The 27,730-nt window shown below is 24.5% G+C and overlaps 1 long non-coding RNA gene across 1 annotated transcript in view; it reads right to left on the bottom strand.

The window, feature by feature from the left end:
• Window positions 1-3,950: 3,950 nt before the first annotated feature.
• LOC129612075 (uncharacterized) overlaps window positions 3,951-27,730 on the bottom strand; it is a 139,414-nt gene continuing 115,634 nt past the window's right edge. The window contains exon 3 of the long non-coding RNA XR_008697201.1: window positions 3,951-4,215. This is a non-coding gene — a long non-coding RNA (uncharacterized LOC129612075). The remainder of the gene's footprint in view (window positions 4,216-27,730) is intronic.

Raw genomic sequence — 27,730 nt, 5'->3', positions numbered from 1 at the left:
TGACATTCTGTGACGTTAACATGAATTTTTTATATTTTTTGCTCATATTTTAGTTTTTCTTCCAATACGCAACAACAATTGAATAAAAACGTCATAGGCTATAGCCTATAAAAATGTTGAAATATTTTTACAAATACATATGTACATACATATTTCATATAAATTTTTTCTGTTACTTTAATATTTAATTAATTTTTTGAAGTAATGAATAAAAAATCTAAAATAATGACAATTTTATATAATATTTCAATATGAGAAGTTTTTGTTAAGAGAATGAAATTAATTGTACATACAGGTTGATACATACAAGTTTTTAAATCTATTGGCATGATTAGTTTGTTACCGAGTGCAAGGTTATGTGATGGCATAAAATTTCGAATGTCGAGTTTAGGTGGGAACACACTTCTCTATTGTAGCGAAATGTAAATAAACTTTTTTTTAGAGAGATGTGTCGGTTTGTCGATCTGTCGTTCTGTCCAACAGCGAGATATATGTTGATTGGTGTATGCACATGTGTATTTGAGATACACATGTTCGGTTAAACAGATTTTGATGAAATTTTATATATGAATTTATTTCGGTATTGATCAACTTTTAGGACATATTAGATTTCGGGAACTGGATCTTAAAATTTAAAATTTAAATTCGGTGTGCAATGAACCTATTTTGAAAAGATCAGGACTGAGAAACCGAAATAGAAATTGATTTTATACATTTTTACCATATTTACGGAATATTAATTACGGAATATTACGGAATATTAATTAATGGAATTTCTTAAAATTTAACATTTGAGTTCTGGCTGTCATCGAAACCAAGTGGAGAAATATTCTGGGAATTCGGATGGCAGAAAGTGAAATAAACTAAGAGCCTTACTTAAATTTTTTTAGGTTTTATTAACTAAAAGTTTACTAACTACCTTAAAATTGAAAAGAAACGTTTCAAAAGTGTATTTTCATAACCTATTGTAACATGGTGGCTAAACTACATAACACACATTGTGATCAGTTTTTTGTTGATCACTTCAGATTTTTTAAATTTTTAACATATTGAAATTTCACATGTGAAATGATCGATTTGAAATGTAACAATAAGTTGTTGTAATTTTCATGATTTCGCTTTTATACTTTAGTCAAAGCTTTAATGCTCAAGTGTTAAAAATTACAATAAAGTACAATAATTAGCAAGTAAACTAGTATCATAGAAATCTGGTCGTAAAATCAAGATTTAAGTTTATAAATTGAGCTATAAAATGACAATTTTAAGCTTAAAAATATAAAACGAGGCAAAGAAATTCACTCCTGCTTTTCAAAACTTCATTTTGTTAAATTTTGTTTTTTATTGAAAAGCAATTTTTTAATATTCACAAAGAGAAAATTTAAAAAAAATAATTATTAAATAATTACAATAGTTGTTAAAAATTATTGAAAAGGATTTTCGAAAAATAATAAAAATATAAAAAACTCGTTACCAAGTAACATTGCATTACACTTACATATACGTATATTGATTCATACATTTGCATCATGATTGGTTTAACATAATCCTACACTGACTATGCATGCGGAGTATGCATACGTATGTATACAATAAATACGGTATGAGTGTATTTGTTAATTTAAAGTTACAACCATAGCAACTAATTAATTTTTGGAAAAATGTATAGCTACATATACTTTTTTTTTTTCCACACTTCAATAATATTATATTTTTCGTGTTCTGTACTTAAAATTTCAATTCAATGGTTTTAATTGGAAATTGTAAACCACTTGATATATGGTTGCAAAATTCATATTTTATTTTTAAAATCTATATAAGTAGATGCCTTGATATTTTATAGATAGATATAAAGTATTATTTTACTGCATAATTCTCCTATAAGCATACTGTATATAGATAGATGGGTGTATGTATCTATGTATGCAATTATTTAAACTTTATAGACTCATCAATGTGAATGAAATTCGAATTTAAAATATAATAAAATAAAATTTCGAATTTTACGAGCAGAAAAAATTGAGAACAGAGCGCTCGAAGTTGTAGTTGTAAACAAGAAAGAAAAAAAAAAATCAAAATAGCCACAGCAAGAAAAAAAATGTACTTTGATGTTTTTACTTTTATTTTTTTTTTGAATTGTACAAATTTTCTGTTTTTTTTTTTTGTTTTAAATATAATTTGTAAAAAAACAAAAATAAATAAAATGGTTTTTTGATGAAGTAATGTAATAAATTGTATATTGGTTAGGTAGGAAAGAACTGAAGAGCTATCTTGTTTGAAGTGTACATGAAAAGTATATTTTAATGGAATTTTATTAAAAAAAATTTTTGTTTTTTTTATTTATTTGGTTTTACCTGTAAAACAAATCATGGAAGATTATTCTGAATTTGAAAATTCATTCCTTATGGCCATCTTAGAATTTCGAAAACCCATAATGCAGTCTTTCTAAACCTTAATGCACGAGTTGGTAGGTTGATAGATTCTAAGGGAATCGAATAGGGGAAGAGAACACTTCTCCCGCGCCACCGCCGACATACGCGACTTATAATATACCAGTCACAAGTATAAAACTGGAGATATCCTCAAGGAAATTGGACAACAGTTCACGTAGACTGAGGAAATCTTGCCTAACACAATTACGTTGCCGAACAGCCAATGCCGGCAGTCTCAAAAAATGTACACGACGGTCTCGTCACCGTATCCACAGAATCTGTTTAAAGGGGAGTATAATTCCCCAGCTTATTTAAGTGGCATCTTACTGGGCAGCATCCTGCACATGTGGAAAATTTTTTTAATTTTAAAAATATTTGGGTTGACAATCGATTATTGCCATAAATTTTTGGATATCTCTAAATGATTTCATATTCAAAACTAATAAATTTGTAATGGGTTATTTGCCAGTAGTCGAATTCAAATATCTTAAAGTGAACATTGTAAATTTTTTTTTAAAATTAATGTAATCAACTTTTTTCTTTATTCCTTTTGCATGATAACTTTTCGATTTTTTAATTTTATTTTTTTTTTTTTGTTTCAGTTGTTGAACTTCAAGTATAGCTATTGTGTACTTAAAGATAAAAATTTTCTTTTTCCTTTGAAATTCAATGAAACATTTTTAATTATAATATCCAGCAAAATGGAAAAGAAGGAAACAAGTAAACTCATTTTTAGGAAAATTAAAAAAAAAAAGAAAAATTAAATTTGTTAAAACTCTAATACGGGAACTACTTAATATAAAATAATTAAAAACTAATTTCTAGAATGCGTTTAGAATATGGAAAATTGTAATCGGAATGGTTTTGTTTTAAAGATTTGTGAAATTCAGTGTGAAGTCATGTTAAAGTAATTCAAAATAATTATTGTGGTACTGAGACAAAAAAGTGTTCAAATTTGATGTGACTGGAAATGCAACTATTTTAATTCTTATGATAATGTGAGTACAAAATATTTTTTTGTGATTAAAAGATTCATTTTAATATTTTCAGAGAATGTAATATTCCAAGCAATGCATAAAATTTTGATTCAATTGAATTGGAACTTAATGTCATTCAAATTAAAGCAGTATGAAAAACATAATTGAAGCAGTGTTATCATTTATGTGGCAATTGCAGCAAATTTATGACATTTGGGAGATGTTAACTGCACTACTGCAATTTTAATATATTTAGTCTAATTTCAGCAAAACGTTTTGGTTTTCATTATTTTGTAAGCGCTTAAATGTTCTTCAAAATCTTCAAAACATTTACCATCAAATCTTTCATTTATACTTTCATTTCTCATAGATAAAAGAAAACTTGTTGAATAAACCGGGCTACAAAAACATTTTAATAGAAAAACTTTTAATTGAAGAAAAGGTTTTATTGTAACTTGGGTATATTTGTTGCAATTCAAGGGACTCATTTACCGCAATTTAGAAAATGGAAACAATAGCTTTGAATTGAAGTATGGCAGATGAGTCGAAAAATTAAAAATCTCTCAATTGAGTAGAAACGAGTATCGAGAACGGGCTATAAAGTAACTATAGCCCGCTCTTAAAGTAATTTTAAAAGGAAGCTATTCAAACGATCAACAATTTTCTATCTTAAAGAATTCAAAGAGCTCAGGATTAAATTTTGGAGTGTAAACGTAATCAACAAAAAGAGAATTTTTTATTATTTCAGTGCAGTATTGTTTATACTTACTATTGCAGTAACCATCATCTTCTAGGTATGATGCACTTACCTGAAAATAAAAAATAATATAAAAAAATTTTAGTTTTAATTCAACAAATAAATTTTATTTGAAGTAAAAAAGTGAAATTTTTCATATAAAAATTAAGAAAAATTAAAATTTAAGATTTTTATACTAGCTTTTTAAGTAGAATAGTCGGTTAAGCAATGAAAGGCTCAGTAGATTAATTTGTAAATATGAATGTAGCTTAAATTGTTAAGAATAACGGGCGCGAAATCTCGTTCCAGTAACTTTTTATTTAAAAAGATTTTGTTAACTGTTTTTATAGAAATTTTTTTTAGAATTATTTTGAAAACCTAAGCAAGTAAGTTTTAATCTTGCAAAAAAAATTACGTAATCGTATAGAAGACCACTTTTCAAGAATTAAAATAAAAATTCAAATATTTCAGAAAAAAAAATATTTAAACATTTTTCTTTTAAAGAAAATGAGAGAAAAAGAGAGAAACATTTTGATGGTGTAATCTTAAAATATTTTCACATGTGCAAAAAAAAATTTTACAAAATTAAATTTTTTTGATTTGTATTAAAGAAAAGCTTTTTACGTTCGACATCTGCTCCATACAATAATAAACAATGAAAACATTGTTACATCCTTCGTGATTTTCAATTTTTTGTTTTTGTTACGAGGAAAATAATTTTTTTTTCTAGAAAATCTTGAATTTGATTGATTTTGTGATGAAAATGATTTTGATTAAAAATATTTTTAATAAATTTTGTTACAATCAAAATTTCAATAAATAAAAACAAAATTTGAAATTTTTTTGAGATAGAAATTTGCGAAGCAAAAGTGTTTTAAATGCCAACTCTTAAGAAATCAATAGATTGATTGTCACAATTTTTGGTTCCAACACTCTTACAAAATATAAAGGAACTTGGTGCTCAACACTACTTATTTGCGGCTATATACCCACATAATTAATATGTTTGGAGTAATGCCATAATTATTTTTCAGGCTCAGGCCTACAAGCTGAAGTTGTTTTCCAAAATATTGCAAATTGAGAACGTTACGAAAACTATTTTTAATGTTTTATGTTTTCCAAGTATTCCGATTGAAATATTTTCTAATTTTTTTTTTTGTGAAATTTTTGAGTATTCCATGTGACTTTTCAAAATTTTTCTCTATAATTCATTGCCCTTGCCATATGGAAGACAAGAAAAGTTGGCTGCCTTAAAAAGTGCAATTTTTTTTTGTTAATGCATTTTTCAAGCGTAATCTGTTGAATTATACCAAATTTAATTTTAAATTTAAATTTTAAATTAAAAAAAAAATAAATGTAGAGTTAATAGAGCTAAATTTATTAATCAATTTTCTCCACACAAATAATTTCCGGAACCCATTCAATTTAAATTTGTCCAAACAATAAGTTTGGAATTTTTTTTTTGATTTACTCTCTGAGCTCTGTGGGCTGATATATGGTAATAGTTTGGAGTACAATAATTAAATGACAATTTTAATGATTATGATGAAATAAAGACAAAGAACTAGAATGACTATAGCTTATAACCTCAAATTATCAACAACTCTATTTGAAAATTTCACAATATTCAATTGAAATAGAATATTGTAAGTTTGTTTTAATATTAATGATAAGGAAACTTTAATAATCAGTTTCAATTTTTTAGTGAGCATTCCAAAAATTAATTTGATGAGCGTTATTTTTATTTTTAATTTATTTTTGGCTCTTGTTAAAATTAAATTGAAAGTTGATCACAAATTAATTTAAAAATATAAGAAAAAAAAAAAAAATAACAAACCTCTTATTTAATAGAAAAAAGAAAATAAAGACTCCTTTTATAGAGGGTGAAAAAAAAATAAAGAAGAAGAGAAAGGCCCTTGTGTTGCCAACATCACGTATTTTTATTAAAGTGAGAAGTCAAGAATAAAAAAAAAAAGTGTGAAAAATAAAGTGTTTTCAACTATGGGTGTAAGTAAGAGAAAAAAGTGATTTTTTTTTCTGCTCTCTTCAATTGTGAATGTTAAAAATTTTTTTTTTTAAATTTTTTATAATTTTGTTTTTGTTTTCTTTTTTTTTGTATATTTTTCATTTAAAAAGGAAAATTGATTGGATTTTCTCGCCCTTTTGTGAAAATTGTTATAAATTTTTTTTCACTCACTTTCTCTCTCTCTCTCTTTTTTTTGTGTTTTTTGTTTTTTCAGCCGTGCATTATGTTTGTGTATGTATGCAATAATATGAGTGTATATTTTGTACAATATTCATATGTTTGTCTGTATGTATGTAAAAAATAACAAAAATTTTAAAAGTGTACTTGTGAATAATTTGAAGGCAGTATTTTTGTTATATTATTTTTTTTGTTATTTAATATTTGTTTTGTATATGGGAAAAAAATTACTCTTTTGCGTCATGTTTGGTAAAAAAAAAAAAAAACGGTTTAATTTTTTTTTCTACATCCAAATAAAAAAACAGCCGAACTTTATAAATAACAGTAAAATTTATATATTTACGCAATACGTATATAGGTTTGTACATTTGACATACCTACATATATGATGATATGTTCGAATTATTATGATTTGATTTTTTTTTTTTTTGGTGAAATGTAAAGATGATATTTTTAATATTGAATTTTTCTTCACACATACGCTTGTACGTATAAGAATACGAATGAAGCCTAGAGTAAAGGATTGTTTTCTTTCACTGAAAAAATATATTTTTGGATTTATATTTTTGAATCGTGTTAACAGAAGGAAAGGAAAAAAAAATGAAAGAACAAATGAGCAAGGAAAACAAGCATCGACGAGCATCGGATGCGAAATATAAGATTTTTTTTTTTCGGTAAAAATATTGTATATGCGGCTCAGACACGTATAATTGGAATACGACAAAAATATGTATGTGGTATAGAATATAAGGAAATAATATTAAAATAAGGATTTTATGAATGAGTAGGAAGGAAGAATATATTATGTTATTGGCCAATTTAAGCTCCTGCAGATATTTTTTTTTTATGTATTATAGTGCATGGATTTTCTGTATCCCTTTCTTGAAATCTGCTTCTTTTTTTGGGTAAAAATCTTATTGTTGATAGATATTATTATTGTGTTATGTCAAATGTGAAAAATTGTTTCCTTGAACTTTTATTTTTAAATATTCTTAACCATGATTTTTTTACGTATATATTTTTTTATTAAATGTCAAAAAAAAAAATATATGAAAATCTTTTTTAATAATATTTTCAATTGAGATAAAGATGCCATGTGTGTGTTGTACTTAAGAAATTATTTGTGGATTACGATTTGTTCGTGCATTTGCAATATTGATTAAATATTGAAATTTTTGGTCAAATGATAATGTGCAATACATATTCATGTGTACATACATATAAGACAAAAAATTTTTATTTAAAGTAAAAGCTACACATGTATTTAATTTATTCTTTAACTAATTTTTGAGGTAATTATTGATTCATCATTCTTAAAAGAGGTTCCAAATTTGTACAAGCTACATAGTTCGAATTTATTGATGTTCATCATAATGGAAAAGAATTTGTAAAGGAATAAATTTTAATATTATAAAAGAATAAGGAAGAAATGCCAATATTATGGGAAGGTATATGAGCTATTAACGAGAAAGGTAAGAGCCAAAGTAAGAGATGTAGTCGCTCCGCATTTTTGTAAATGTACTGCGTAAAACAGTCCGTTTGCATTTGAAATTTTACTAAAGTTTTGTGTTTTTGAAAGTAGTACTGCTTTTTCAGTTCCATCTATCCTATTGTTGTCTAAGTATATAAGACTTGAGTTGTGGTAAGAGTTGTGAATATAAACACAATCAATGTTGCGTTCTACAAAATATTGTTAATGTACTTTATAGAATGAATGAACCACTTACTAAGTACTTAAGCTACAGCCTTAACCAGTGATTAAATGAGCAAAATATTAAATTTTGCAGTTTTCTTCCTAAAAACAGGTAAATTTCCTAGCAGTTTTCAAATGGTTTTCTTTATAATTTTATAGATTTAATATTAATTTGAAATTCTCCACATCACTGCATATTTAAGCAAAATTGTAAAATTAATTCGCTAATGCTTTGAATTGCTTTGCTTTGATGCAACATGAGAGTATTGTTAATTTTTGTAAAAGGATTCAATTCATATACATACATAGTTTGTATAATAGATAAGTGTTATAAAAAATCTCTTTTTGAAAAAAGTGTTAAAATCTTTTTGTGTTCTATTTTTAAAATATTCTCTTTTAACACTTTTCGTTATCAGGTTCGTTTAAATCTTCTTAATAAATGAAGTTTTAAGAACAACTTTTTACTTGTGTCATACTTTTATAATAAAAATATCAACAGAATTTTGTTATTTTTTGCATAATATTTTTTGTAGATTTTTTAATATGATTTTCGTAATAAGATAAAATCATACATTTAGAAAATTAAAATATAATATTATAATAATAACGGATTTTTTTCTCCCTCTTTCTCTCTCTTAAAAATCCTTTTATGTTTTCTTTATTTTTATTTGTATATGATTTTAAAATGACGAATGCAAAACAGCAAGCATAACAAAAGATTTGATTACAAAATAACATTTTTTCCAAAAAGAAAAGAAAACTAAAACACCGAAAATTTTTGAAAATTTTGTTATCTTTGGAAAAACGTGCAAAAATTCTTTTATTATTATAAAAACCTTAGAAATTGTAATTTTATAAAAAATTTCTTAAATAATCTTGTTTATATAAAAAGGAGTGAAAAATAGCATCCTTCTTTTAGAAATGAAAATTCAATGAAGAAAACTATGGCAATGCTTTTTTCACTTCGAAAATTTAAATTCTCAACAATAATTCAAAATTGAATCAATACTCGGAAGTAGAAATGCAAGCTGTTTGAAAATAAATTTTACTAATATTAAATTAGCAATTTATTCAAATTTGAATAGAATGAATGGAAATTTAAATTCTTTGTTAATAATTTAGTTTCTAATTTTTAAGATAAAATTATTTTTAAGTTAAGCGATATTGGAAAATTTTTGTAATAATTTGATAATAAGATACAAGATTTAGCAAATGCAAATCTATTGTTTCGCAAAGGTAAATCTAACGTTCTGCTCAACTCCGTTTTTGTATGAGAAACATAATAAATTTCGTTTCCCATACAAAACTGAAAGAAAGTAATCACTTTTCGTTTTACATATCACAATTTTCAAATATTACAATTATAATTCAACTAGTTCTAGCTATTGGGACAGTTTCACGCACACAGACAAACAGTATAAGATCTTTATCTCGTAATGTTTTAAGTACAAGTAACGCGATTTTTCGGTTTATTCTATGTTTCTTTATATTGAAAAGGGAATAGCTTTAATTATTAGGTAATTTTCATGATTTCAAATTAATAAAGTTACACAAACAAAAATCCTAATTTTCTATTGAACTCAAATCTTTAATTTCGAGTTTATCTGAATCTAAAAATCATTCTTTTAACAGATTATTTTCTAGGAACAAAAGATTTTATTTTGAATACCCGTTCAACCCACTTACTTTTGATAATCCCACAAAATTGTAAGCTGTTTCTATTTTTGTACACACAATTTTATTTATAAACCTGTATATATATATTTTTTTTCTTTGTGTGAAATAATAATAAAATAATTATTTAAAGAAAAGTTGTTGTATTTCAAAAATCAATTAATTGCTGTAGAAAAAAAAATAAAATGAAAACGAAATGCTGATTGAAATAAAATAACATTTTTCTTTTCTATTCAATTTGGATTATCTTAAAACTTGGAGGATTCAAATGAAAATGGGTGAATCATTAATCATTTGAGAAATAGTAAAAAGAAAAAAATGAAGAAATGGTGTACATAAGTAGATTATTTTGTGTAAAATAATAAGAAAAAACAAGAACAAGCGAAAAATACAAAACTGAAATTGAAGTAAATTAAAACAAGCACAACAAAGTAAATGACGTATAGAAGATTTTCTAAAAAAAAATTTAAATTGGTATGAGTTAGTATACAAGATGCTGTGTTAATAGAAAGTGAGAAAAGCTTGGAACTCTTTCGTTGTGTTCTTTTTTGGGTGAAAATTGATAATGAACTGGAAATTATTTTAATCATGTATTAAGAAAATAGCAAAAATTCAAATCACTGATTTGTAAAATTTCACTATTTTGCAAAAAATCATTCAAAAAAATTAAAAAATTATTCATTGGGTATAATGCGCCTCTTAAAACTACTCAAGAGTTAAATCAAAATGTAATTACTTCCATACATTCTATTGGATTACTTAGATAATTTCAACAAGGCTTGTATCAAATACTGAACTATTGTTCTCTCAATCTATAACAAGTCCAACATTCTGTTTTATGGAAAAGATTTTTAAAAGAAATTCCTCTTTTTTTCATTTTTATCAATTTTTCATTATTGTTTTAAGATATAGCCGTACATAGTACAATTCAAATTCGAGAAAAGTGGGAAAATTTGTTTTATTTGCAAGTGTAAAATTTGGTTTTTTTTTTAGAAATTAAAAAAATATTTTATTCATGTCTTCTTTTTTCAGTAACTAATGCAAGAAAGGCACTGTACAAGTGGAAACATTCGATTGCATTTCAAAATCTGACTCTTTTGCGAGAAATTGTGTTACAACAAACTAGAAAGTGAAGGTCGTTTTATGTTTTAGGAACATAATTCATGAAACATCTTTTTACAAAAAACAAAATAGATGGTGCATGCGACACCCTGAAGGTATCAAATTAATAGCTGTAAGGGGTTAAAATTTTTTTCTATAAATTTTATCCTCAGTAATGTTGAATAAACTTTTGAGCTGAGAGCTAAAATAATTTACATTTAATTTTGTTATAGAAAATTGTTTAGAATTAATTTTAATTTTTTTTTTTAATTTTAATATTTTAAATTAAGTTTCGACTTGATTCAAAACCACGCATAATTATTATATCTTTTAACGGTATAAAATTAATATAAAATTCATTAAGTACTTGTAGTTATATTAAGCTAAGCGTTTTATATATAACTATTATATAAGGATAATCTTATACAAATTTAATGGATTTATTTTTTTGTGATATACAAGAAAATCGTATAAAACTTTTACCAAACTTCAATTTATTTAAATTTTCTATGATTTTCTCTTGATTTTCTTTTGATTTTCCTCGCTGTACGTATAATATTATTCAATTCCTTGTTATATTTTCTAGAAATAATAATAATAAGAAAGAAAAATAAATGAAAAATTAAAATGAAAAATATAAATAAAGTAATAAGAATTAAAATAATAAATTACTAAAAATAAGGAGTAAAAGAAGAAATAAAAAAAAACAAGCAAAAAAAACGATAAAAAGAAAGAAAGCGAATATAGGATAAGTAAAAAGAATTTTTCTCAAAATCTTCTTCAATCTAGCAGAAAACCTATTAAAAATCAAAGAAATTACGTTAATGTTTTTCCAATTAATACAAAAATACAAAAAAAAAAGGGAAATTTCGCTATATGTAAGTTTGAATGTTCGAATGTGTGTGTATAAAAATATTACATTTTATTTAATTCAAGTGAAAAATGAGTTTCTTTTTTTTCCCGTATAGCTTTTAGAATATACAAGTTTAGCTATATATTCATATATATATATATACAAAGACCATATTATGTGAATGAAAATCTTGAATATATAAGAGAAATCTGAATCTTTTGAATAATAAAAAAAAAGAACTAAGGGGAAAAACTTTTAAGACTCTTAAGAATAAATGAGAAAAAAAAAGATCATAGCAACTTCAAAGAAAAGTAAGAAACTCTATAATGATTTAATAAATGACGTAGTTTCGATAGATCTTTCTTTTTTTTTTTTAATCAGCATTTAGAATAGGAGAAATATATGAAGTGTATGTTGTGTGTGTAGGAAAATTGTATAAAAATTATCTTGATAAGAGATTTTCTTTTATAGGAATATAAAATTTGTATTGTACAGAGATGGAACATTAAAATTAAAATTTGAAATTTTTGTTTTTTTTTTATTTTAAGATTGTGTACTAAAAAAAATTTTTTTTTATAAATTTACGATATACTGGAGTTTACGTTATAAATTTACGATAAAAAATTACGATTAAATGTTTACGTATAAATATAATTTGTAATTTATACAAAATTAAGCTAAATTTATTATACTTATTAATTCATAAACAAATTATATAATGAGCCAAATAACTAGTCACCCACTCAGAGATAGAATTAGAAGCGAAGTTATAAGAGAAGAGTGCAACGTTCAAGAAGTAGTAAGATAAACCAGATCAGAAGACGTTATTGGCGAGATCAAGTCGGAAGAATGTCATATATCGCACAAAAAACAAAAGACCGATTGGATGACCATAAAAAAGATGGCGTGAAATATCAAATCTAGGTAATGGGTGAAGAAGAAGAAGAAGATATAATAAACTAGTATTGACCATAAGAAATATAAAAGTGCGTATTTCATTTTGTGAATTAACTAGATTTTTACACTCTAACGAACTCAATATTCTAAATAATAATTTGATGTTGATTATAAAAAAGCGCTAGAAGAAGAAAAACAATGAAGCCGAAATAATTACTTTAAGCTTTAAGATTAAATAATTTATATTATTGTAATAACAAAATGATTGGACTCATAAAATTTTGTAATTTGCATTCTTTATACACAATACATGTGTCAGCTTCAAAAAAATTACTTCAGGAATAAAGAATATTGGAGAAAAATCCTTGCTCTTCCACGGTTCAATCCAATTATTTAGCAAATATAAACGTATGGAATATTGGTCGATCTTCCAACTTCTAGCAACAGAGTATACGATGTATTTTGTAAAAGAGATACGATATGATTATTTTGAATAATTCACTTACTCATCAGCATGAGTTGTATTTAAATTGTACTGTAAATTTTGTAAAATGGTGCTGTTTTCAATATAATTATGGAAAATTGATTTTATGTTTATTATTTAAAGAGTAACGTAGTGTAATATCTTGCGAGTATTAGAATGGTTAAAATAACAATTTATTTTTCTTTTTCTCCGAAAGGTTTTAACGATCAAAATATTTTAGCTTGAAGTTCTAATATTTATGTATATAAAAACAGATAAATTCAACTGATCTACAAAAAAACGTAACGCATTTCAGTACACAGGCTTAAGACCATTTTCGCTCATAAAAGTTATCTACGATAGTATATACTTGCCCTATGTTCTTCCCATGAGCGAAGTTGGATAAAAAAAAAACTTCACTTAAAGCATATTATAGGCCACAAAACTTCACCTTTTTCAACTTTTTGCAATCTATAGCTTCTATTCATAATCTTAACGGCGTATATACGCAATTTTTATACAAAAAATAAAATAGAAGGAGCGAAAAACGAAAAGGATCCTTGATTTTATTAGAGGACCCAAGATAATATTCTAGAAAAAAAAAATTACATTTTACTTCATTTTTTATTTTTTTCATTTACTTTTTTTATAAATAAATTTAAATATTGGTATACAATATTATTATTGTAAGTATATGAGCTTCGAGATTCGATATGCTGAGAAAATGGTGGAAGATATTGTTTTTTTCTTTCTCGGTTATTCAAATTCCAAATGACAATATCGATTTGAGAATCAAATAAGTGTAAGAAATTCTTAAATTTAGGAGAAAATTACAATGACTCTAAAAGTAATTTAGAACTTTTTTATTGTTTTTTATTTTTTTTTTTTGTATTAAAATAAAGTTTTTTTTCGGTGCTCTTGTATTCTCACAATTTTATTTATATGGAGGTCATTTCCTAATTTATACTTGCGCTAAGTTTTGGGCTAAAAAAGAAAAAGAAAATTTTTTTGTTTTTTTTTTTTGGTTTTTTGTTTCACAAAAACTTTTTGAATGTTTCGCCTTTTTTTTTTTGTATTGGATGAAAAATTTTCTTTTTTCCATTGTCTTTGCCAGTGATTTTTGTAGAATAGCGTAAAATGTTAAAAAATAAAAAAAAAATTATTCTTGAAAGTTTACAATTCTTTATACATCATTAACGTTTGACATATTCAAGAAAAACAAAAAAAAAAAACAATAATTTTTTTTTTTGGAATAAAAGAATTTTTAGGGGAAACTGTGGTGGGCGATATTTTCTTCTTTTGTTTGATGGTGTTAATTTTCATTTTTTTTTCTTTTGTGCGGCTCATACAATTGAACGTGTGTGTATGTTAAGTGTATGTGTTGTAAGTTGTTTTGAAAATGAATAATGACTTCATAATGATCTTTCTGTCTGTTTTTGTGTGTTTACGAGAAAAGACCTTGCAGGCTTTTCTCTGTTATTATTTTTTCCACCCTCCTTGTCTTATGTTTTCTCATTTTTTTTTCAAGTTTCTTTTCGATTCTTTTTTTTTATTATTAAGTTTTTTTTTCTCTACCAAACTACCAACATAATTCAACGACGTCATTAAGGTTTTTGATTGAAATTTGAATTCCTGATCTTTTCTTTTTATTTTAGGTGGATTTTTATTTTATTTTATTTTTTTCGAATTACTTGAAAATACTTAAGTGTATATTATACTCGTATAAAATGTATTCGAAAGGGACGAGAGAAAAGAAAATAAATGTGTTATCGACTTCAACTTTGTCAAAGAACGACTGAAAATTTATAATTTTTTATAATTTTTCAGAAAAGTAATAAATTTTGTTTTATTTTAAAAAGAATAATTCATTATAAAGTAGAAAATCTTAGAAATAAAGAAAAAAAACTTGAATTTTAAATTGTTCTGTGTAGGTACATAATATCTTTTGATTTACATAATAAGTATATAGTGAAGGCTATACACATTAACAGTGGAACGCTTTTATTATTATTATAGGTAATATTAATTAATTGTGTATGGATGTTTTGTATATGGTTCGCAAGTGTTTTAAGTTATGCGCTGGATTTAGAAATTTTCAGTTCTAAAAGTTTTCAAAAAAGTTTAGTAAATAGGCGAAATTATTTATAAAAGTTTTTCGTCTCCTAATTTACTAATTTGCTGTAAATTGCATAATATGTGAACTGATTCTATTGAAATTTATCTGATTTAGCTGAAACAATATAATATTATCACCTGCAGACACAATATTTTTGTAACTCATAAAAAGAAATCCAAATTTTTGCTTGAATTTCAATTGGGCGAATAACTTGAGAGGTGGAGTCATTTAAAAATTACCCAATATTTTATGTTGTATGAAAGTTGTCAACTACTTTTACATCTTAAAGTGTGTGTTATTAAATGCTAAAGTTGTTTAACGCATTATAGCTTATTCGACAATATAAGAAAGTCAATTTTTTCAGCAATAATTACTGATTTTTTTTTTGTATTTATTTTCAATAATCTTAATATTGAATGAATTATAAAAACAGAAATATAAACAAGTACTTAACAGTAAATTTCTTAAGAAAATGAAGAAATTCAACAGAAAGTTTTTGAAATTTCATTCTTGTCAGGCTTCTTCAATTATTTTAATTAGTCAATAATATCATAAATCTAATATACGATTTCGTTACTATTGTATAAGGAAAAGAACAAAGAAATACTCGTTAACTTACTCATATATCCAAAATTTGAATGATTTCGAATTTTAGTATTGTAATGAATTTTATTAATTTCGGCTTTCTATCTGTACTAAAATAGAACAAATGCGATACACTCAGGCATTATGATATCTTTTTGATTGAAAATTTTCAAAATTTTTTAAAAATTTGTAGGATTTTTTTTGCTATGTATAGCATTTTAGTGGCTGTTATTAACACGAGTGAATCATCTTGCTTTTCGAGGTATATTTCAAATGTAGCTCTCCTGATTCATAAATCTTTATTAAAAATTGATTCATTGCATGAAATTTAATAGATATTAAATTTTATAATCACTTTTCACATTGCGTATTCATTTAGTTTAACATAATTTGTGCCCACAATTTTTGTATGTACATAGTATTAAGTTACGTGTATAATGTTAAGTTAGATTTCAGTAATTTATGCTCAATATTTTGCAATATTTATAATTGCAATTAAAATAAATTTAATTTTATTCTAGTACAGTGTGTATAGATATATTAAATTATCTGAAATCGTTTTTAATAAATTATTTTGTACAGTAAAATCAAAAATAATTATAATAAATAATATTAAAATATAATTGAGTTCGTATATGTATGCATGTATATATACACATACATATAATAACGAAATAATAATATTTTCTAGTTTGTTCTCGCCTATAAAAGAAAAATTAATATTTTACATAAAATTATTTTTTTTTTTATTTTCCATTTTAAATAATAATATTGTAAATAGGGAACAAACACCTGCACAATTTATTATAATAAATTTTTGTTTTTATTTTTTTTTATATTATTCATAAAACTTGTTAAATTATGTATAAATATTTTAAAATTTTAAACAGCAGAGATGCACAGAGAGAAAGAGAAGTCCGGCAAATATATGTGGTGAGAAAAAACAGAGTGTCTTTACGTAAAAACAATATTATTTAGGTATATCCCAATAGTATTTAAGAAACAATAAGGAATGGAATTTGAAATGCTACTAAAATTTTCAATTACTGTTAAAATTAAAGAAAAAATTTTTGAAAGAGATTCTCGGAAATTTACCTAAGAATCACGGCACTTTCGTTTTTTCCCAATTTCCTTATAATTAAAACATAAAATTTTGCATATATTTTGGGGTTTTTATGAGAATTTAAGTATGCAATACTAAATTTAGCCAAAAATTTGAATAGAATCAAAAATGAGAATAAAAAATCTCTTAAAATAATTGAAACCTGTAGGCTATATTTACACATTTTATTGCTGCGTAGCTAGTAATTGTCACTCAAAAACACGCCGCTGCCATTTTGCCATATGGCATAAATTTTAAGTCCTTACAAAGTTGAAATGATTTCATTATCAAAAACAGTTAAGAGGTTTTTAGATGATAAAGCAAGAAAATAAAGATGCCGATCTAAAAGAATTTCAAGTACTTCGGGTTCGAACCGAAACAAAAAGCACAAGAGCATTCATTTGATATTTTTATTTTGAATAAAATCTAAAAGGAGATCCTCTACACTCGATATGAGTAGTATATTAATAACATAATATAATGAATATGGGTGGAAAAAATTTCTGCATAATATATTATACTTAATTGTTATATTAAATTTGTATAAAATTTATACGTGCGCATACTATATTCCTTTTACTCAGTGACTATAAAAATGAAAATTATATTTTTTTTTTATATAAAATTTTATTATATAACAATAATAATTACCACCTGTATTATTATACAATAATTAAATATGTAAAATATTTTATGTACATGCAAATACACAATTATATTTTAGTCTGTATAAAGCTATATGAATAAGTAGAAATTAGGGCTGAACAATAAAATATGTTAATGTGCGGGGGGTTATGTTATTTATATTTCGGCAAGCAAACACGCTCTTTATATATTGCTCTTTTAAAATTCTTGATTCGGTATTGTTTAATAATTTTGTTGACGAATACAGGATATTGTAGAATATTTAGCTTCAACAAAAGAAAATTTGGCTACTATACTAGAAAGAGTTACATGAACTTATAATTTTGTATTATATGATTGTTATCGCGTTGGGAAACTGAAAAATTTAATTAGTTTGCATTTCTTATTCGTTATAATTTTAAATTTTTACTTAATATTAGTAAATTTTGCATATTTATTTTCAAATATTAAAAAATCTTAATTTTAATTTTAGAGGGTATATGACACAAACTTTCGATTTATTCACCTGATAACATACGAATTTCTGCGTGAAAAGAAGAGTAGCATTTTTTACCCCATGAGGGAACGTAGCCCCGAGGTTTTTCTTACGAAGATCATTCTTGCCTCTGACAAGTTGTAGTATATCAGCTGTCCGGGCTACAAATCCCCTTGCGAAGTATCTTAACCATAGGCGAGCCACCGTCGTGCATTCACACTATAAGTGCTCCACCATTTCGTTGTCTTCCAAGTAAAGACGGCAGACCTCGTCGTCCATATTGCTTGGAAAATTGTTAATCACGCTTAATATTCAATGCTTTTAGTGATGTGCTTTAATATAATTTTTTAATTCAGTAACTCGCACGGAAGCGATAATAAATGTTAACGATATTGAAAGAATTTTTCTGTATTCAAAATAATAATTATTGGTTTTGTTATACAAAATTCAACATTCAACACATCCCTAATCCAAACATACACACATACGAATATTGTTTTGTACATTTTATGATATAGAAAATGAAAAGGATTTCATCAGTTTAACGTCATTAAATGACTATAAAAATTGTGCTGTGCTTTAATGAGGATTTTTTCTCAAATATATTTTTCCCGTTTTTGTTTTATTTTTTCGTTATTTTATTTTCATGTTTCGTTTTATTTTTATCTTTTATTTAATCGCTGTAACATTTATTATCATGAACATTACAATCACTGAAAAATTTATTTCATTACATACATATGTACATTATATACTTTATGTTTGTACATACTTACATACTTACGTACATATTATAATCTTTTATTATAATTAAAACGTTTAATAAAACTTATTTATAACAGCCATCATTTATTTTTAAATAATTTTGTGTATGAGTTAATAAAAAGTGTTGCCGCGTTGTGCTGGTTGTAATAATCGTTAACATGTTGTACTATAGAAGTAATGAAATTATGTGTACTTAAAATATCACGAATTATTGGGAAAATTTTTTTTCTTTATGTAGGTGTGTTGCCTTCTATTCCCCAATTATTTTCAAGTTCGAACCTATTACTTTTGAAATTGGGTTTGTAATATCCGCTTTAACAGGCAATCATTCTTGCTATGACGCAAAAGATAAATTTTGGGTAACAAGTTAACATTCATATTAATATTAAAATGTTTGTTAGTAGATTATTACCAAACCTCGTTAGTAGTCTCGCAAGGAATTGTTTTTTATCCGAAAATTTAGAACACAAAATATTATAACAAAGTTTGTCACGGATTGAAACCACTCTTACACATATTGTAAGTTGAAAACCGAATTTTATCTGTTATTCTGCCGTTCTGTGTTACGGAGCATTTTTTTTTTTTTTGAGTAACTATGTGTATATAAGAGTGAGTGGTTCAAAATACTTTAATACTAATTTTAATAAATTACAATAATTCACTAAAATTTTCATGAAGGGAGACTAAACGACACGCTTAATTAATATTATTAATTCATAATGAACTACCTACGTATTATTATACTTGCATAATCATAATTTACAAATTATAAGAGAACACAACATTTTCTTTTATATTCGACAATAATATTTTTAAATTACACACACACGACTACTATCTTATTTTCATTCTTAAACTGAACAATCTAATGTATTCAAAGAGTGCTGTTTAAGGCAATCAAAATAAAAAATTTCATATCTTTTTCAGTATTTTTAAAAATCTGAGAGCAACAAAATAAAATCCCTAAATAGCATTTAATTAATATAGTAAAATATTTGAGAGAAAAATTTGTAGACCTCAAAGCACTTAAAAATGTTGAAATAATCAAAACAAAATTAATAAAAATGATTAGAATTAAAAAAAAACAAAAATGAAAAGACCTAAACTTCAAATAGACCCGAAAACATGGCAAAGACACAATTTTATTAAACTGGCCAGTTTCATTTCCATTTAAATGATTAGACCATCAAACTGATTCACTTGGGAAATGATCATTGATTTGAAGACTCGTAATAATTGTGATGCAACAAAATTTAAATATAAAAAAGAAAATAATATTGAGGTTAGAAAATTTAAGATGAAAAATTATGGTTTTCTTTTATTAATTTGGAAAATGAAATTAATTTTATATTTACATGAATTATAAAATTTGGATTAAGATTTGCAAATCACAACATTATCGTATAAATATAATAGAAACGGATGCCATCAAATCAAGGTTAGAAGATCCTCTTGATACATGAAAAATTTGTCCTTTGACATTCGTTTTTTGCATAAAATAGGATTCTTAATTCACCACTCGCCAATTCATCAAACCATTGAAGAGTTAAAAAATCTCATTTTAAATCTTAATCCAAAAATTTTTTTTGAATAGAATTTTATAAAATGAGCTTCGTTATTGAAATTCTTAAAAATTTGATTAGATATGATGTAAAGGATTTTAATTTTGTTTTTTAATTTTGAAAAATCTTTGAATAGAAGAACATTAAATTAAAAAAAGAAAAAAGATTTTCAAAAGATTAAAAGAATTTCAATTGAATTTAATTATAAAAATTTGCTAAAAATAAAAAAAAAAATAGTTAAAAATTTGCATTTTCTTAATTTACAATTCATTTGAATTAATTTATTGGAATTTTTGATGATGTAAGGATTAAATATGAAAGAGTTTACAAAATTTATTGCCAAAAGACGTTCCTTCCGTTGACATCATTAAAAATCGCAATGTTTTTATTACTGTGTGTACGTTCTTGTGCTTTAAAGTCAAAATGCAACAACAATCTAAATTATTTGTAGTAATTTTACTGTTTAATTTCATTCATTCTTTCGTATCTGATAGGGTGTGCCGTTTTTTGCAATTTTCTGTAATAACATATAAGATTTTTTTGTGAACCTAAATGCAACCTAAGTACAGCCCAATTTAATTATAAAAATTCAATAAAGTTTAGTATCATTACACCAAATACCAATAAGTTGACAACACCCTATATAGAGTTACAATAATTTTCCATATTAAAAATCAATTTTTCTTAATAACAAATCATTTGAATTCATGAACTTGTAAGATTTTTTTTTTCAACTTTTTTAAACTTAATGCGAAGGGAATAGAATAACAAAATTTTACAAAACTCTTGAAATTATTAATAAATTTGCTTCCATTAAGTGATAATAAATTATGAAATTTGTATTTCATAATGGACTTTTGTGTTTTCCATATAACAGTGTCTCTGCTTGTATAACACAGAATTTATATACATTTTGATGTATAAGTATAAATTGTGTATATGAATGCAATCAGCATGATTTGATTGTATTCTTTATTCATTATTAATTAGTTCAAAATGTAAATTTCTCTTTCTTCCGAGTGCTTGTATTTGTATATAGATTTTTTCTATTGTGGTAATATTAATTTGAAATTTCGTTTGTGCGGTTATTATACTTTGTACATTTATGTGTATAGATATATTGTGTATTCATTCACATTCGTTTATTCATTCATATTATGTATATTTTTGTATGTAATGTGCTTTGGTTTAATTGAAAATGGAATGTATAGGGTGTTTCAACTGAAAATAATTTGTAAGGATTTTTAAAATCTGTAATCAAGGTTCGCTACCTATTTCAACAGAAACTATTATTTTATTTTCAGAATATTATTTTATTTATTTCAGTTATTGGCACCCATAAGAAAGATAGTGATAATAATCTATTAAGATTGTGTTTTTAAAGTCTCGGGATTCTGTTTTAAAATAAATTAAGACATTTTCTTTTAAAATTTATTAAATTTTATTATTTTTAGCAATTTATTTATTAAAAAATATTTAAAAAAATATAAGAGCTCCAAAAACTATAAGTACTGGTACCTCACGCAATTATTGGCACTCCTCTATAATTGTTATAGGCATTAGAAAAAATACAATTTTTGGAAACATTATTGATTCAAAATTTTAATTTACTGACACTTCGAAATATATTATCACTAAATCACACTACAGATGATTCGATTTTGGAAATATAAAATCCCTTAACGTTACCACTATTTTGATGTGCAGAACTTTGGTGTTTATTCGCTTTTACCAAATATTCAACAGCGTTACATAGTGCGAATAGAAAATTTTCGAATAAATTTTAACCAAATTTTAAATAGCTATTTAACAAGTTGTGAGTTTCGAAATTTCACTGCATAGATTGCTTTTAAAATATTGAAAATGTTAAATAATAAATTATTACTTAACAAAATTTTTTTTTTAAAAATTAAGTTGAATTAAAAAATCAAAGTTTCATAAGCCGCATTCTCATTTGATTTTTATATTATTCATGTACAATCATAATTCATTTGAACACATTTGAATATTTTTATTATAAAATGTGATCTTTATGCTTACTGATGGAGCAAAGAAAATTTATTTAAAAAAAAAAAAAGAAAAATCTAATAATATTTTTATAAATAAAATTTAAATTTAAAGTAAAACAAATAAATCTCCATAAATCCTTATTATTTACATAATAATAAATGCATTTTGTTTTCATAACAGTGTCTAATCTCATACTCTAAAATATCTTAGGATAATTCAGACATATGGCATAGGTATGTATGTATGTATGTATATATGTACATTATATTCAATCTATTTTATATATAAACTTATACATAAGTATAACATACTGTTATAAATTTTAGATGCCATATAAATATTGTGCATTCATTCACAAATCTGCATATAATACACACACACTTCCAAAACACATACTATTTTTATATTCGTGTAATATTGTAAAATAAAAATATTTGAATAACAAAAAAAAAAAAATGTTAAAACAAAAAAATGGTTTTCCTGTTTTTCGTTACGATTAAATCTCATGGGCTATGAAATCATATAAAAAGAAGCGAATAAAATAATAATAAAAAAAAAATTAAGGAAAATTATACAAAGAGTTGAAAACCATTAAAAAAAAAAATAGAAAAATAAAAATAATAAAAAAATAGAAAATTTTTTCACATCTTTTTGTAGTTAAGCGAGAATTTCATTTCTATACCAATTCTATATTTTCTACCAATTCTATATGTACTCGTATATATACCAACAATTTGATTTAATATGATTTCTTTTAATCAATTCTATATAAAATATAAATATTAGTATGTATGTGTATATATATTTGGTTACATGTAATAAATAACATACAATGCTAATAATTTTATATAGCACTGTTGATGCTGTTTTTATGTCGCTGACTCTGACAGATTTCAATTCATTTTAAATGCAAACCATAATGAGCATAAAGAAGGAGAAAAAAAAACAAAAAAAATTAAATAATATAAAAAAACATAAGAAACGAAGCAGCGGCATCCCTCTGTGATCATAATTTTTTTTTGTTTTTTTTTTGAAAAATCTCATGATATTGATAATGATGATAGTTTTGATTTTATATTATATATGTACGTATATACTACTGTATAATATTTTCCTTTTGTTTTTTTAAAATATATTTTGAGGATTATAAAAGAATGCAAGAGTACAAACAGCGTGACTGTTGAATGCAAGAATAATTATGGATACAAACAAAATCAACAAAACACAAAAATATTATCATCGACATTCATATTATATGAATACATATACAGAGTGGTCCAGTTCTAATGTAAACGGACTTCAGGGCTGACTCCTTGAAATTTTTTAGGGAACAAATCGTATGAGTAGAGGGAGAGGAACTCGGATTTGATGAAGTAGTTTTGGAGGATTACAAAAAAAATTAAATAGAAAAAATTTTATCTCACGAATATTCATTCCAGATTCAAAGCTGTTGAGGGTACAATAATTAATATTTTAGAAGCTTTTTTTCTCAATTAATAGACCTACATATCGATAAGCCGACGGATGATGTCACACGTTTTTAAGTTCTAGACATTTAAACATAAAATTTTTGATTAAAAATGTGAAAATTTTCCAAAAAACGTTAATTATTTCAAAAATGTTCGCAATTTTTCTTTAGATACACTGCATTATCCCATACATTTTTGCTATAAATAACTTACATGGGACGCGTGCTGTTCCGCAGATAAAATAATAATTTATGTAAATAAATTTTTTGATTCCTAGAAAAAAGACGACTACATATATTCGTACTATATAAAAAACACAAGTAAACGTTTGAATCTTTGACTTTTCTTTAAGGAATTACCGTTCGAGCGCGTTTACACCAGAACTGGACCACTCTGTATACATAGTTACATATATACAAATATTATTTTTCCTCTTGATTCGTTTTATAATTTCTTTATTTTTAATTTTGAAAAAAAAAATAGAAAAATGGGAAAAATCACATTATCACAGATGCTATTAATTTTAATTTAAATACACCTACAATATATTTATTGATATTAATGTTTGTATTAATTTATTTTGTTATATAACAAAATAATAAATTGCATATTGTACATAATATGTAGATAAAAAAAAAACAAAATATTAATATGTATATGTAATTAAGTGCATATTTAAAGAATATAAGCGTTATACATATAGCAATTCTAATATGGACACATATATGTGTATAATATATAAATAAAAATAATTAGGTATGTAAATTTTTACGAGGAAGTATTTATTGTATATAATTTTGAGCATATTATTAGATTACTAAAATTGGATCATGATTGTCAAACATAATATTGCATTAATTATTATTGTATTTAGGAAGCAAAAACTTTTCCTCAAAGAAATTAATAAAAAAAGATTAAGGAAAAAATTGGAATTGTGTCGTCTGTCATTGTCGCATCAAACAAATTGAATTAATGATTTTATATTTCTAAGATTGTTCTTTTTTGAGTTGAAAATTCATTCTTGTTGCATCATACTATTGATACTATAATATGCTTTGAAAATATTATAAAAATATAATAAAAGGTTTGGGTATAAATTGTATGTTATGAGTTCTGTATGAAACAGAAAGTTATACAGTGAAATCTCCGTTTTGACCTGACACTTTTTAATGTTGTTTCCGGTAAAATACGATTTTTATTGTATAGAGAAAAAAATTAAATATTTTTTTATATTTTGGTGACCGATGACTTGCGTTTAACATTTTTCAACGAATCTTTATCAAAAATGTTACGAAAACTTTCAATATTTCGCCCATCACTCGTAATATCAATGCGTAGGAAAAAAAATACAGCTATTTAGCATGATAATCTTATGAATCTATAGCAATCCTTGCAAATTACTAAATTACAAAATGATAGTGAAATACTAACTTGAAATTTGATATATTTTGCAAAATTTGATACACCAATAAATTCTTAAATATCATTTACAAACAAAACAGAACTTATGGAGTATGTTTGTTGTATTTTTTTTTTGTATCATGTATAATGTGTACATTTTATAATTTGGTAATATGTAAGTGCAAAATTGGTAGCGAAATCGGTAACTTGTGAGGCCTTACTATGTAATTCGATTTTCGTATTCGGGAAAATGAGGAGGTAGAACCAATCAATTCGTTTAACGAAAATCTAATTATATAGTAAGGCCATTGCTTCAATATTTCAAATTTTCAATGAATTCAATATACAGAACTATATAAGCTATTTTAAATATGTTATTGTGCTCCTCTAACGCGTTTAACAACTCCAAATCAATAGAATATTCCATAAACCTTAAACTTCATAAAAAATATATCTTGGATAGGGTTACTCTTTAAATAAGATCAGCTGATCAGTTTCTTATCTTAATTTAATAAGAATATACCAATATTTTTCATATTGTTTTACAAATAACAAAAAAAAAACTTTAATTTAATAAAATTTTATAATATTAAACTTTAATAACAACAACAATAAAAACAAAAAACATGGAAAATACTTATTTAAATTTTGTTGTCTGCAAGTTTTAATAGAAATATACGTGAACGTGTACGTATGAATATACATACATGAACGTATAAATAAGTAAGTACATATATTTGGGTAGGTTTCTCTTACATATTCCAAAAGTACATTAAGGCAACAAAAAAAAACAAAAATGGAAAAAATTATATTTTTTTATGTCATTTAAAGTTTAGTGTCATTACACAACGGTGTGTATAGTTATTGTTCACGTACGCAAGCTGGATGCAGATATGTTCTACATTCATACCTACATATATTCATGTTTATACAAAGTACATGTCATTTGTATTTGTTTTTATTCTCTTTTTTTTCACAAAATTCCAACGTTATGTAAGTATGTATGTATGTTGGTTGCTTAAACTTTTAAAAGACGTGCTGTTGCGTCTAACCGATATAAAATAACTTTGTCACGTCTTTACTATGTTTTTGGGTTTTTTTTTTCATATTTAAATACATACATATATACATATATGTGGTAATATATGTATGTATCTATGTTGTTATAAAAATAACAGGGTCAGTTTTGTTATAAGTACTTTTGAAATTCATTTTAATTGCGATAAGTCAATTAGTTTTAAAATATAGATGTCACTGAGTTAAGTTCTTCATTCTTGAAAATTGAGATGAGTTTAACAATAGAAAACAGCTCTGTATCTGACACATGCAATGATGGGCGGTTCCATTAATTTTTAGAGCTCCCCTATTAATATGTGAATATTATATTTTATAAGATTTGTAATTAAATTTGATGTGATTAAATTGGAAGTGATGAAGAAATTTAATTTCACTAGCCGTTGTGGTGTAATACAAGAGCATGATATATAGATATGATTTAGTTATTACATATATTATATACAAACATGCACGAGTGGATTACGTATAGATACGAACACTATACGAGGCTATAAGATAGGATTTACGAGCAATATACGAACATATACGATATAAGCTATGGTGAAATGACAAGTTATGCTTCTTAAATAAATTATTTAATTTTCTTGTTCACATTTTGTTTTCTTCACTCTTTGACATTTGTTTACATATCAATCGGGTGAAAATAAACTTCATAAATAATATTTCAATTTAAAATATTTTTATACAACCTGTATTTTTTGTATATATACGTGAATTATTACAAAAATAAAAATAACTGTAAAAATATGTTGTACTTGATCTACACATTTATGTATGTATATGTTATGTGTACTTAAATTTCCAAATATATTTTTACAAATACATATATGTGTGTATATATATAAATATATTATATATTTATACATGAACATATTCCCTACAAAAGAAAATTTTGTACACATCAGGATTTAAAAATTTTGGAGAGTGCCTAGTCATATTCACAATTTTTGAAATTCTAAAAGAGTATAGTACATTGTTTGTAAAGTATGTTATACACATTTAATGTATCACATATACATTTTATTGTTATTATATACATATGTATAATATTATTTTTGATCATTTCATTTTGTTAACATTGTTTATTGTATATTTTCTGTTGTAATTTCAAAATAAGATTTAATATATTAATATGCGTGTGTGTGTACACGTGTACAATCTCTAAATATGTGCATACACAGAGAAAAAAAAATTATATTTTAATTTTTGTGTACGTTTTTCATACATACATCTATGTAAATACATATATGTATATATTGATTCATATTGGATGAAATTGTATAGATTAGTTAGCTTCAAGGATAAAGAATAAACTTTATGAGGTTGCATTGGGTTGAAATATGTAGATTATCATTTTATTTTTTCATTATACATAAATATACATATACTTACATCTAAATTATATATATTGTGTATAATGCTCATATATGGATGTACATACAATAATATCATTTATTTTTTTTTTCCTTGCAAAGTCCATTCAATATAATTCAAACT

The sequence above is a fragment of the Condylostylus longicornis genome, unplaced genomic scaffold, assembly GCF_029603195.1.
Source record: "Condylostylus longicornis isolate FDR11 unplaced genomic scaffold, ASM2960319v2 ptg000055l, whole genome shotgun sequence".
NCBI classification, from domain to species: Eukaryota; Metazoa; Arthropoda; class Insecta; order Diptera; family Dolichopodidae; genus Condylostylus; species Condylostylus longicornis.
Note: the sequence above shows the minus strand (reverse complement) of the source record. Positions and strands in the feature narration are given on the sequence as shown.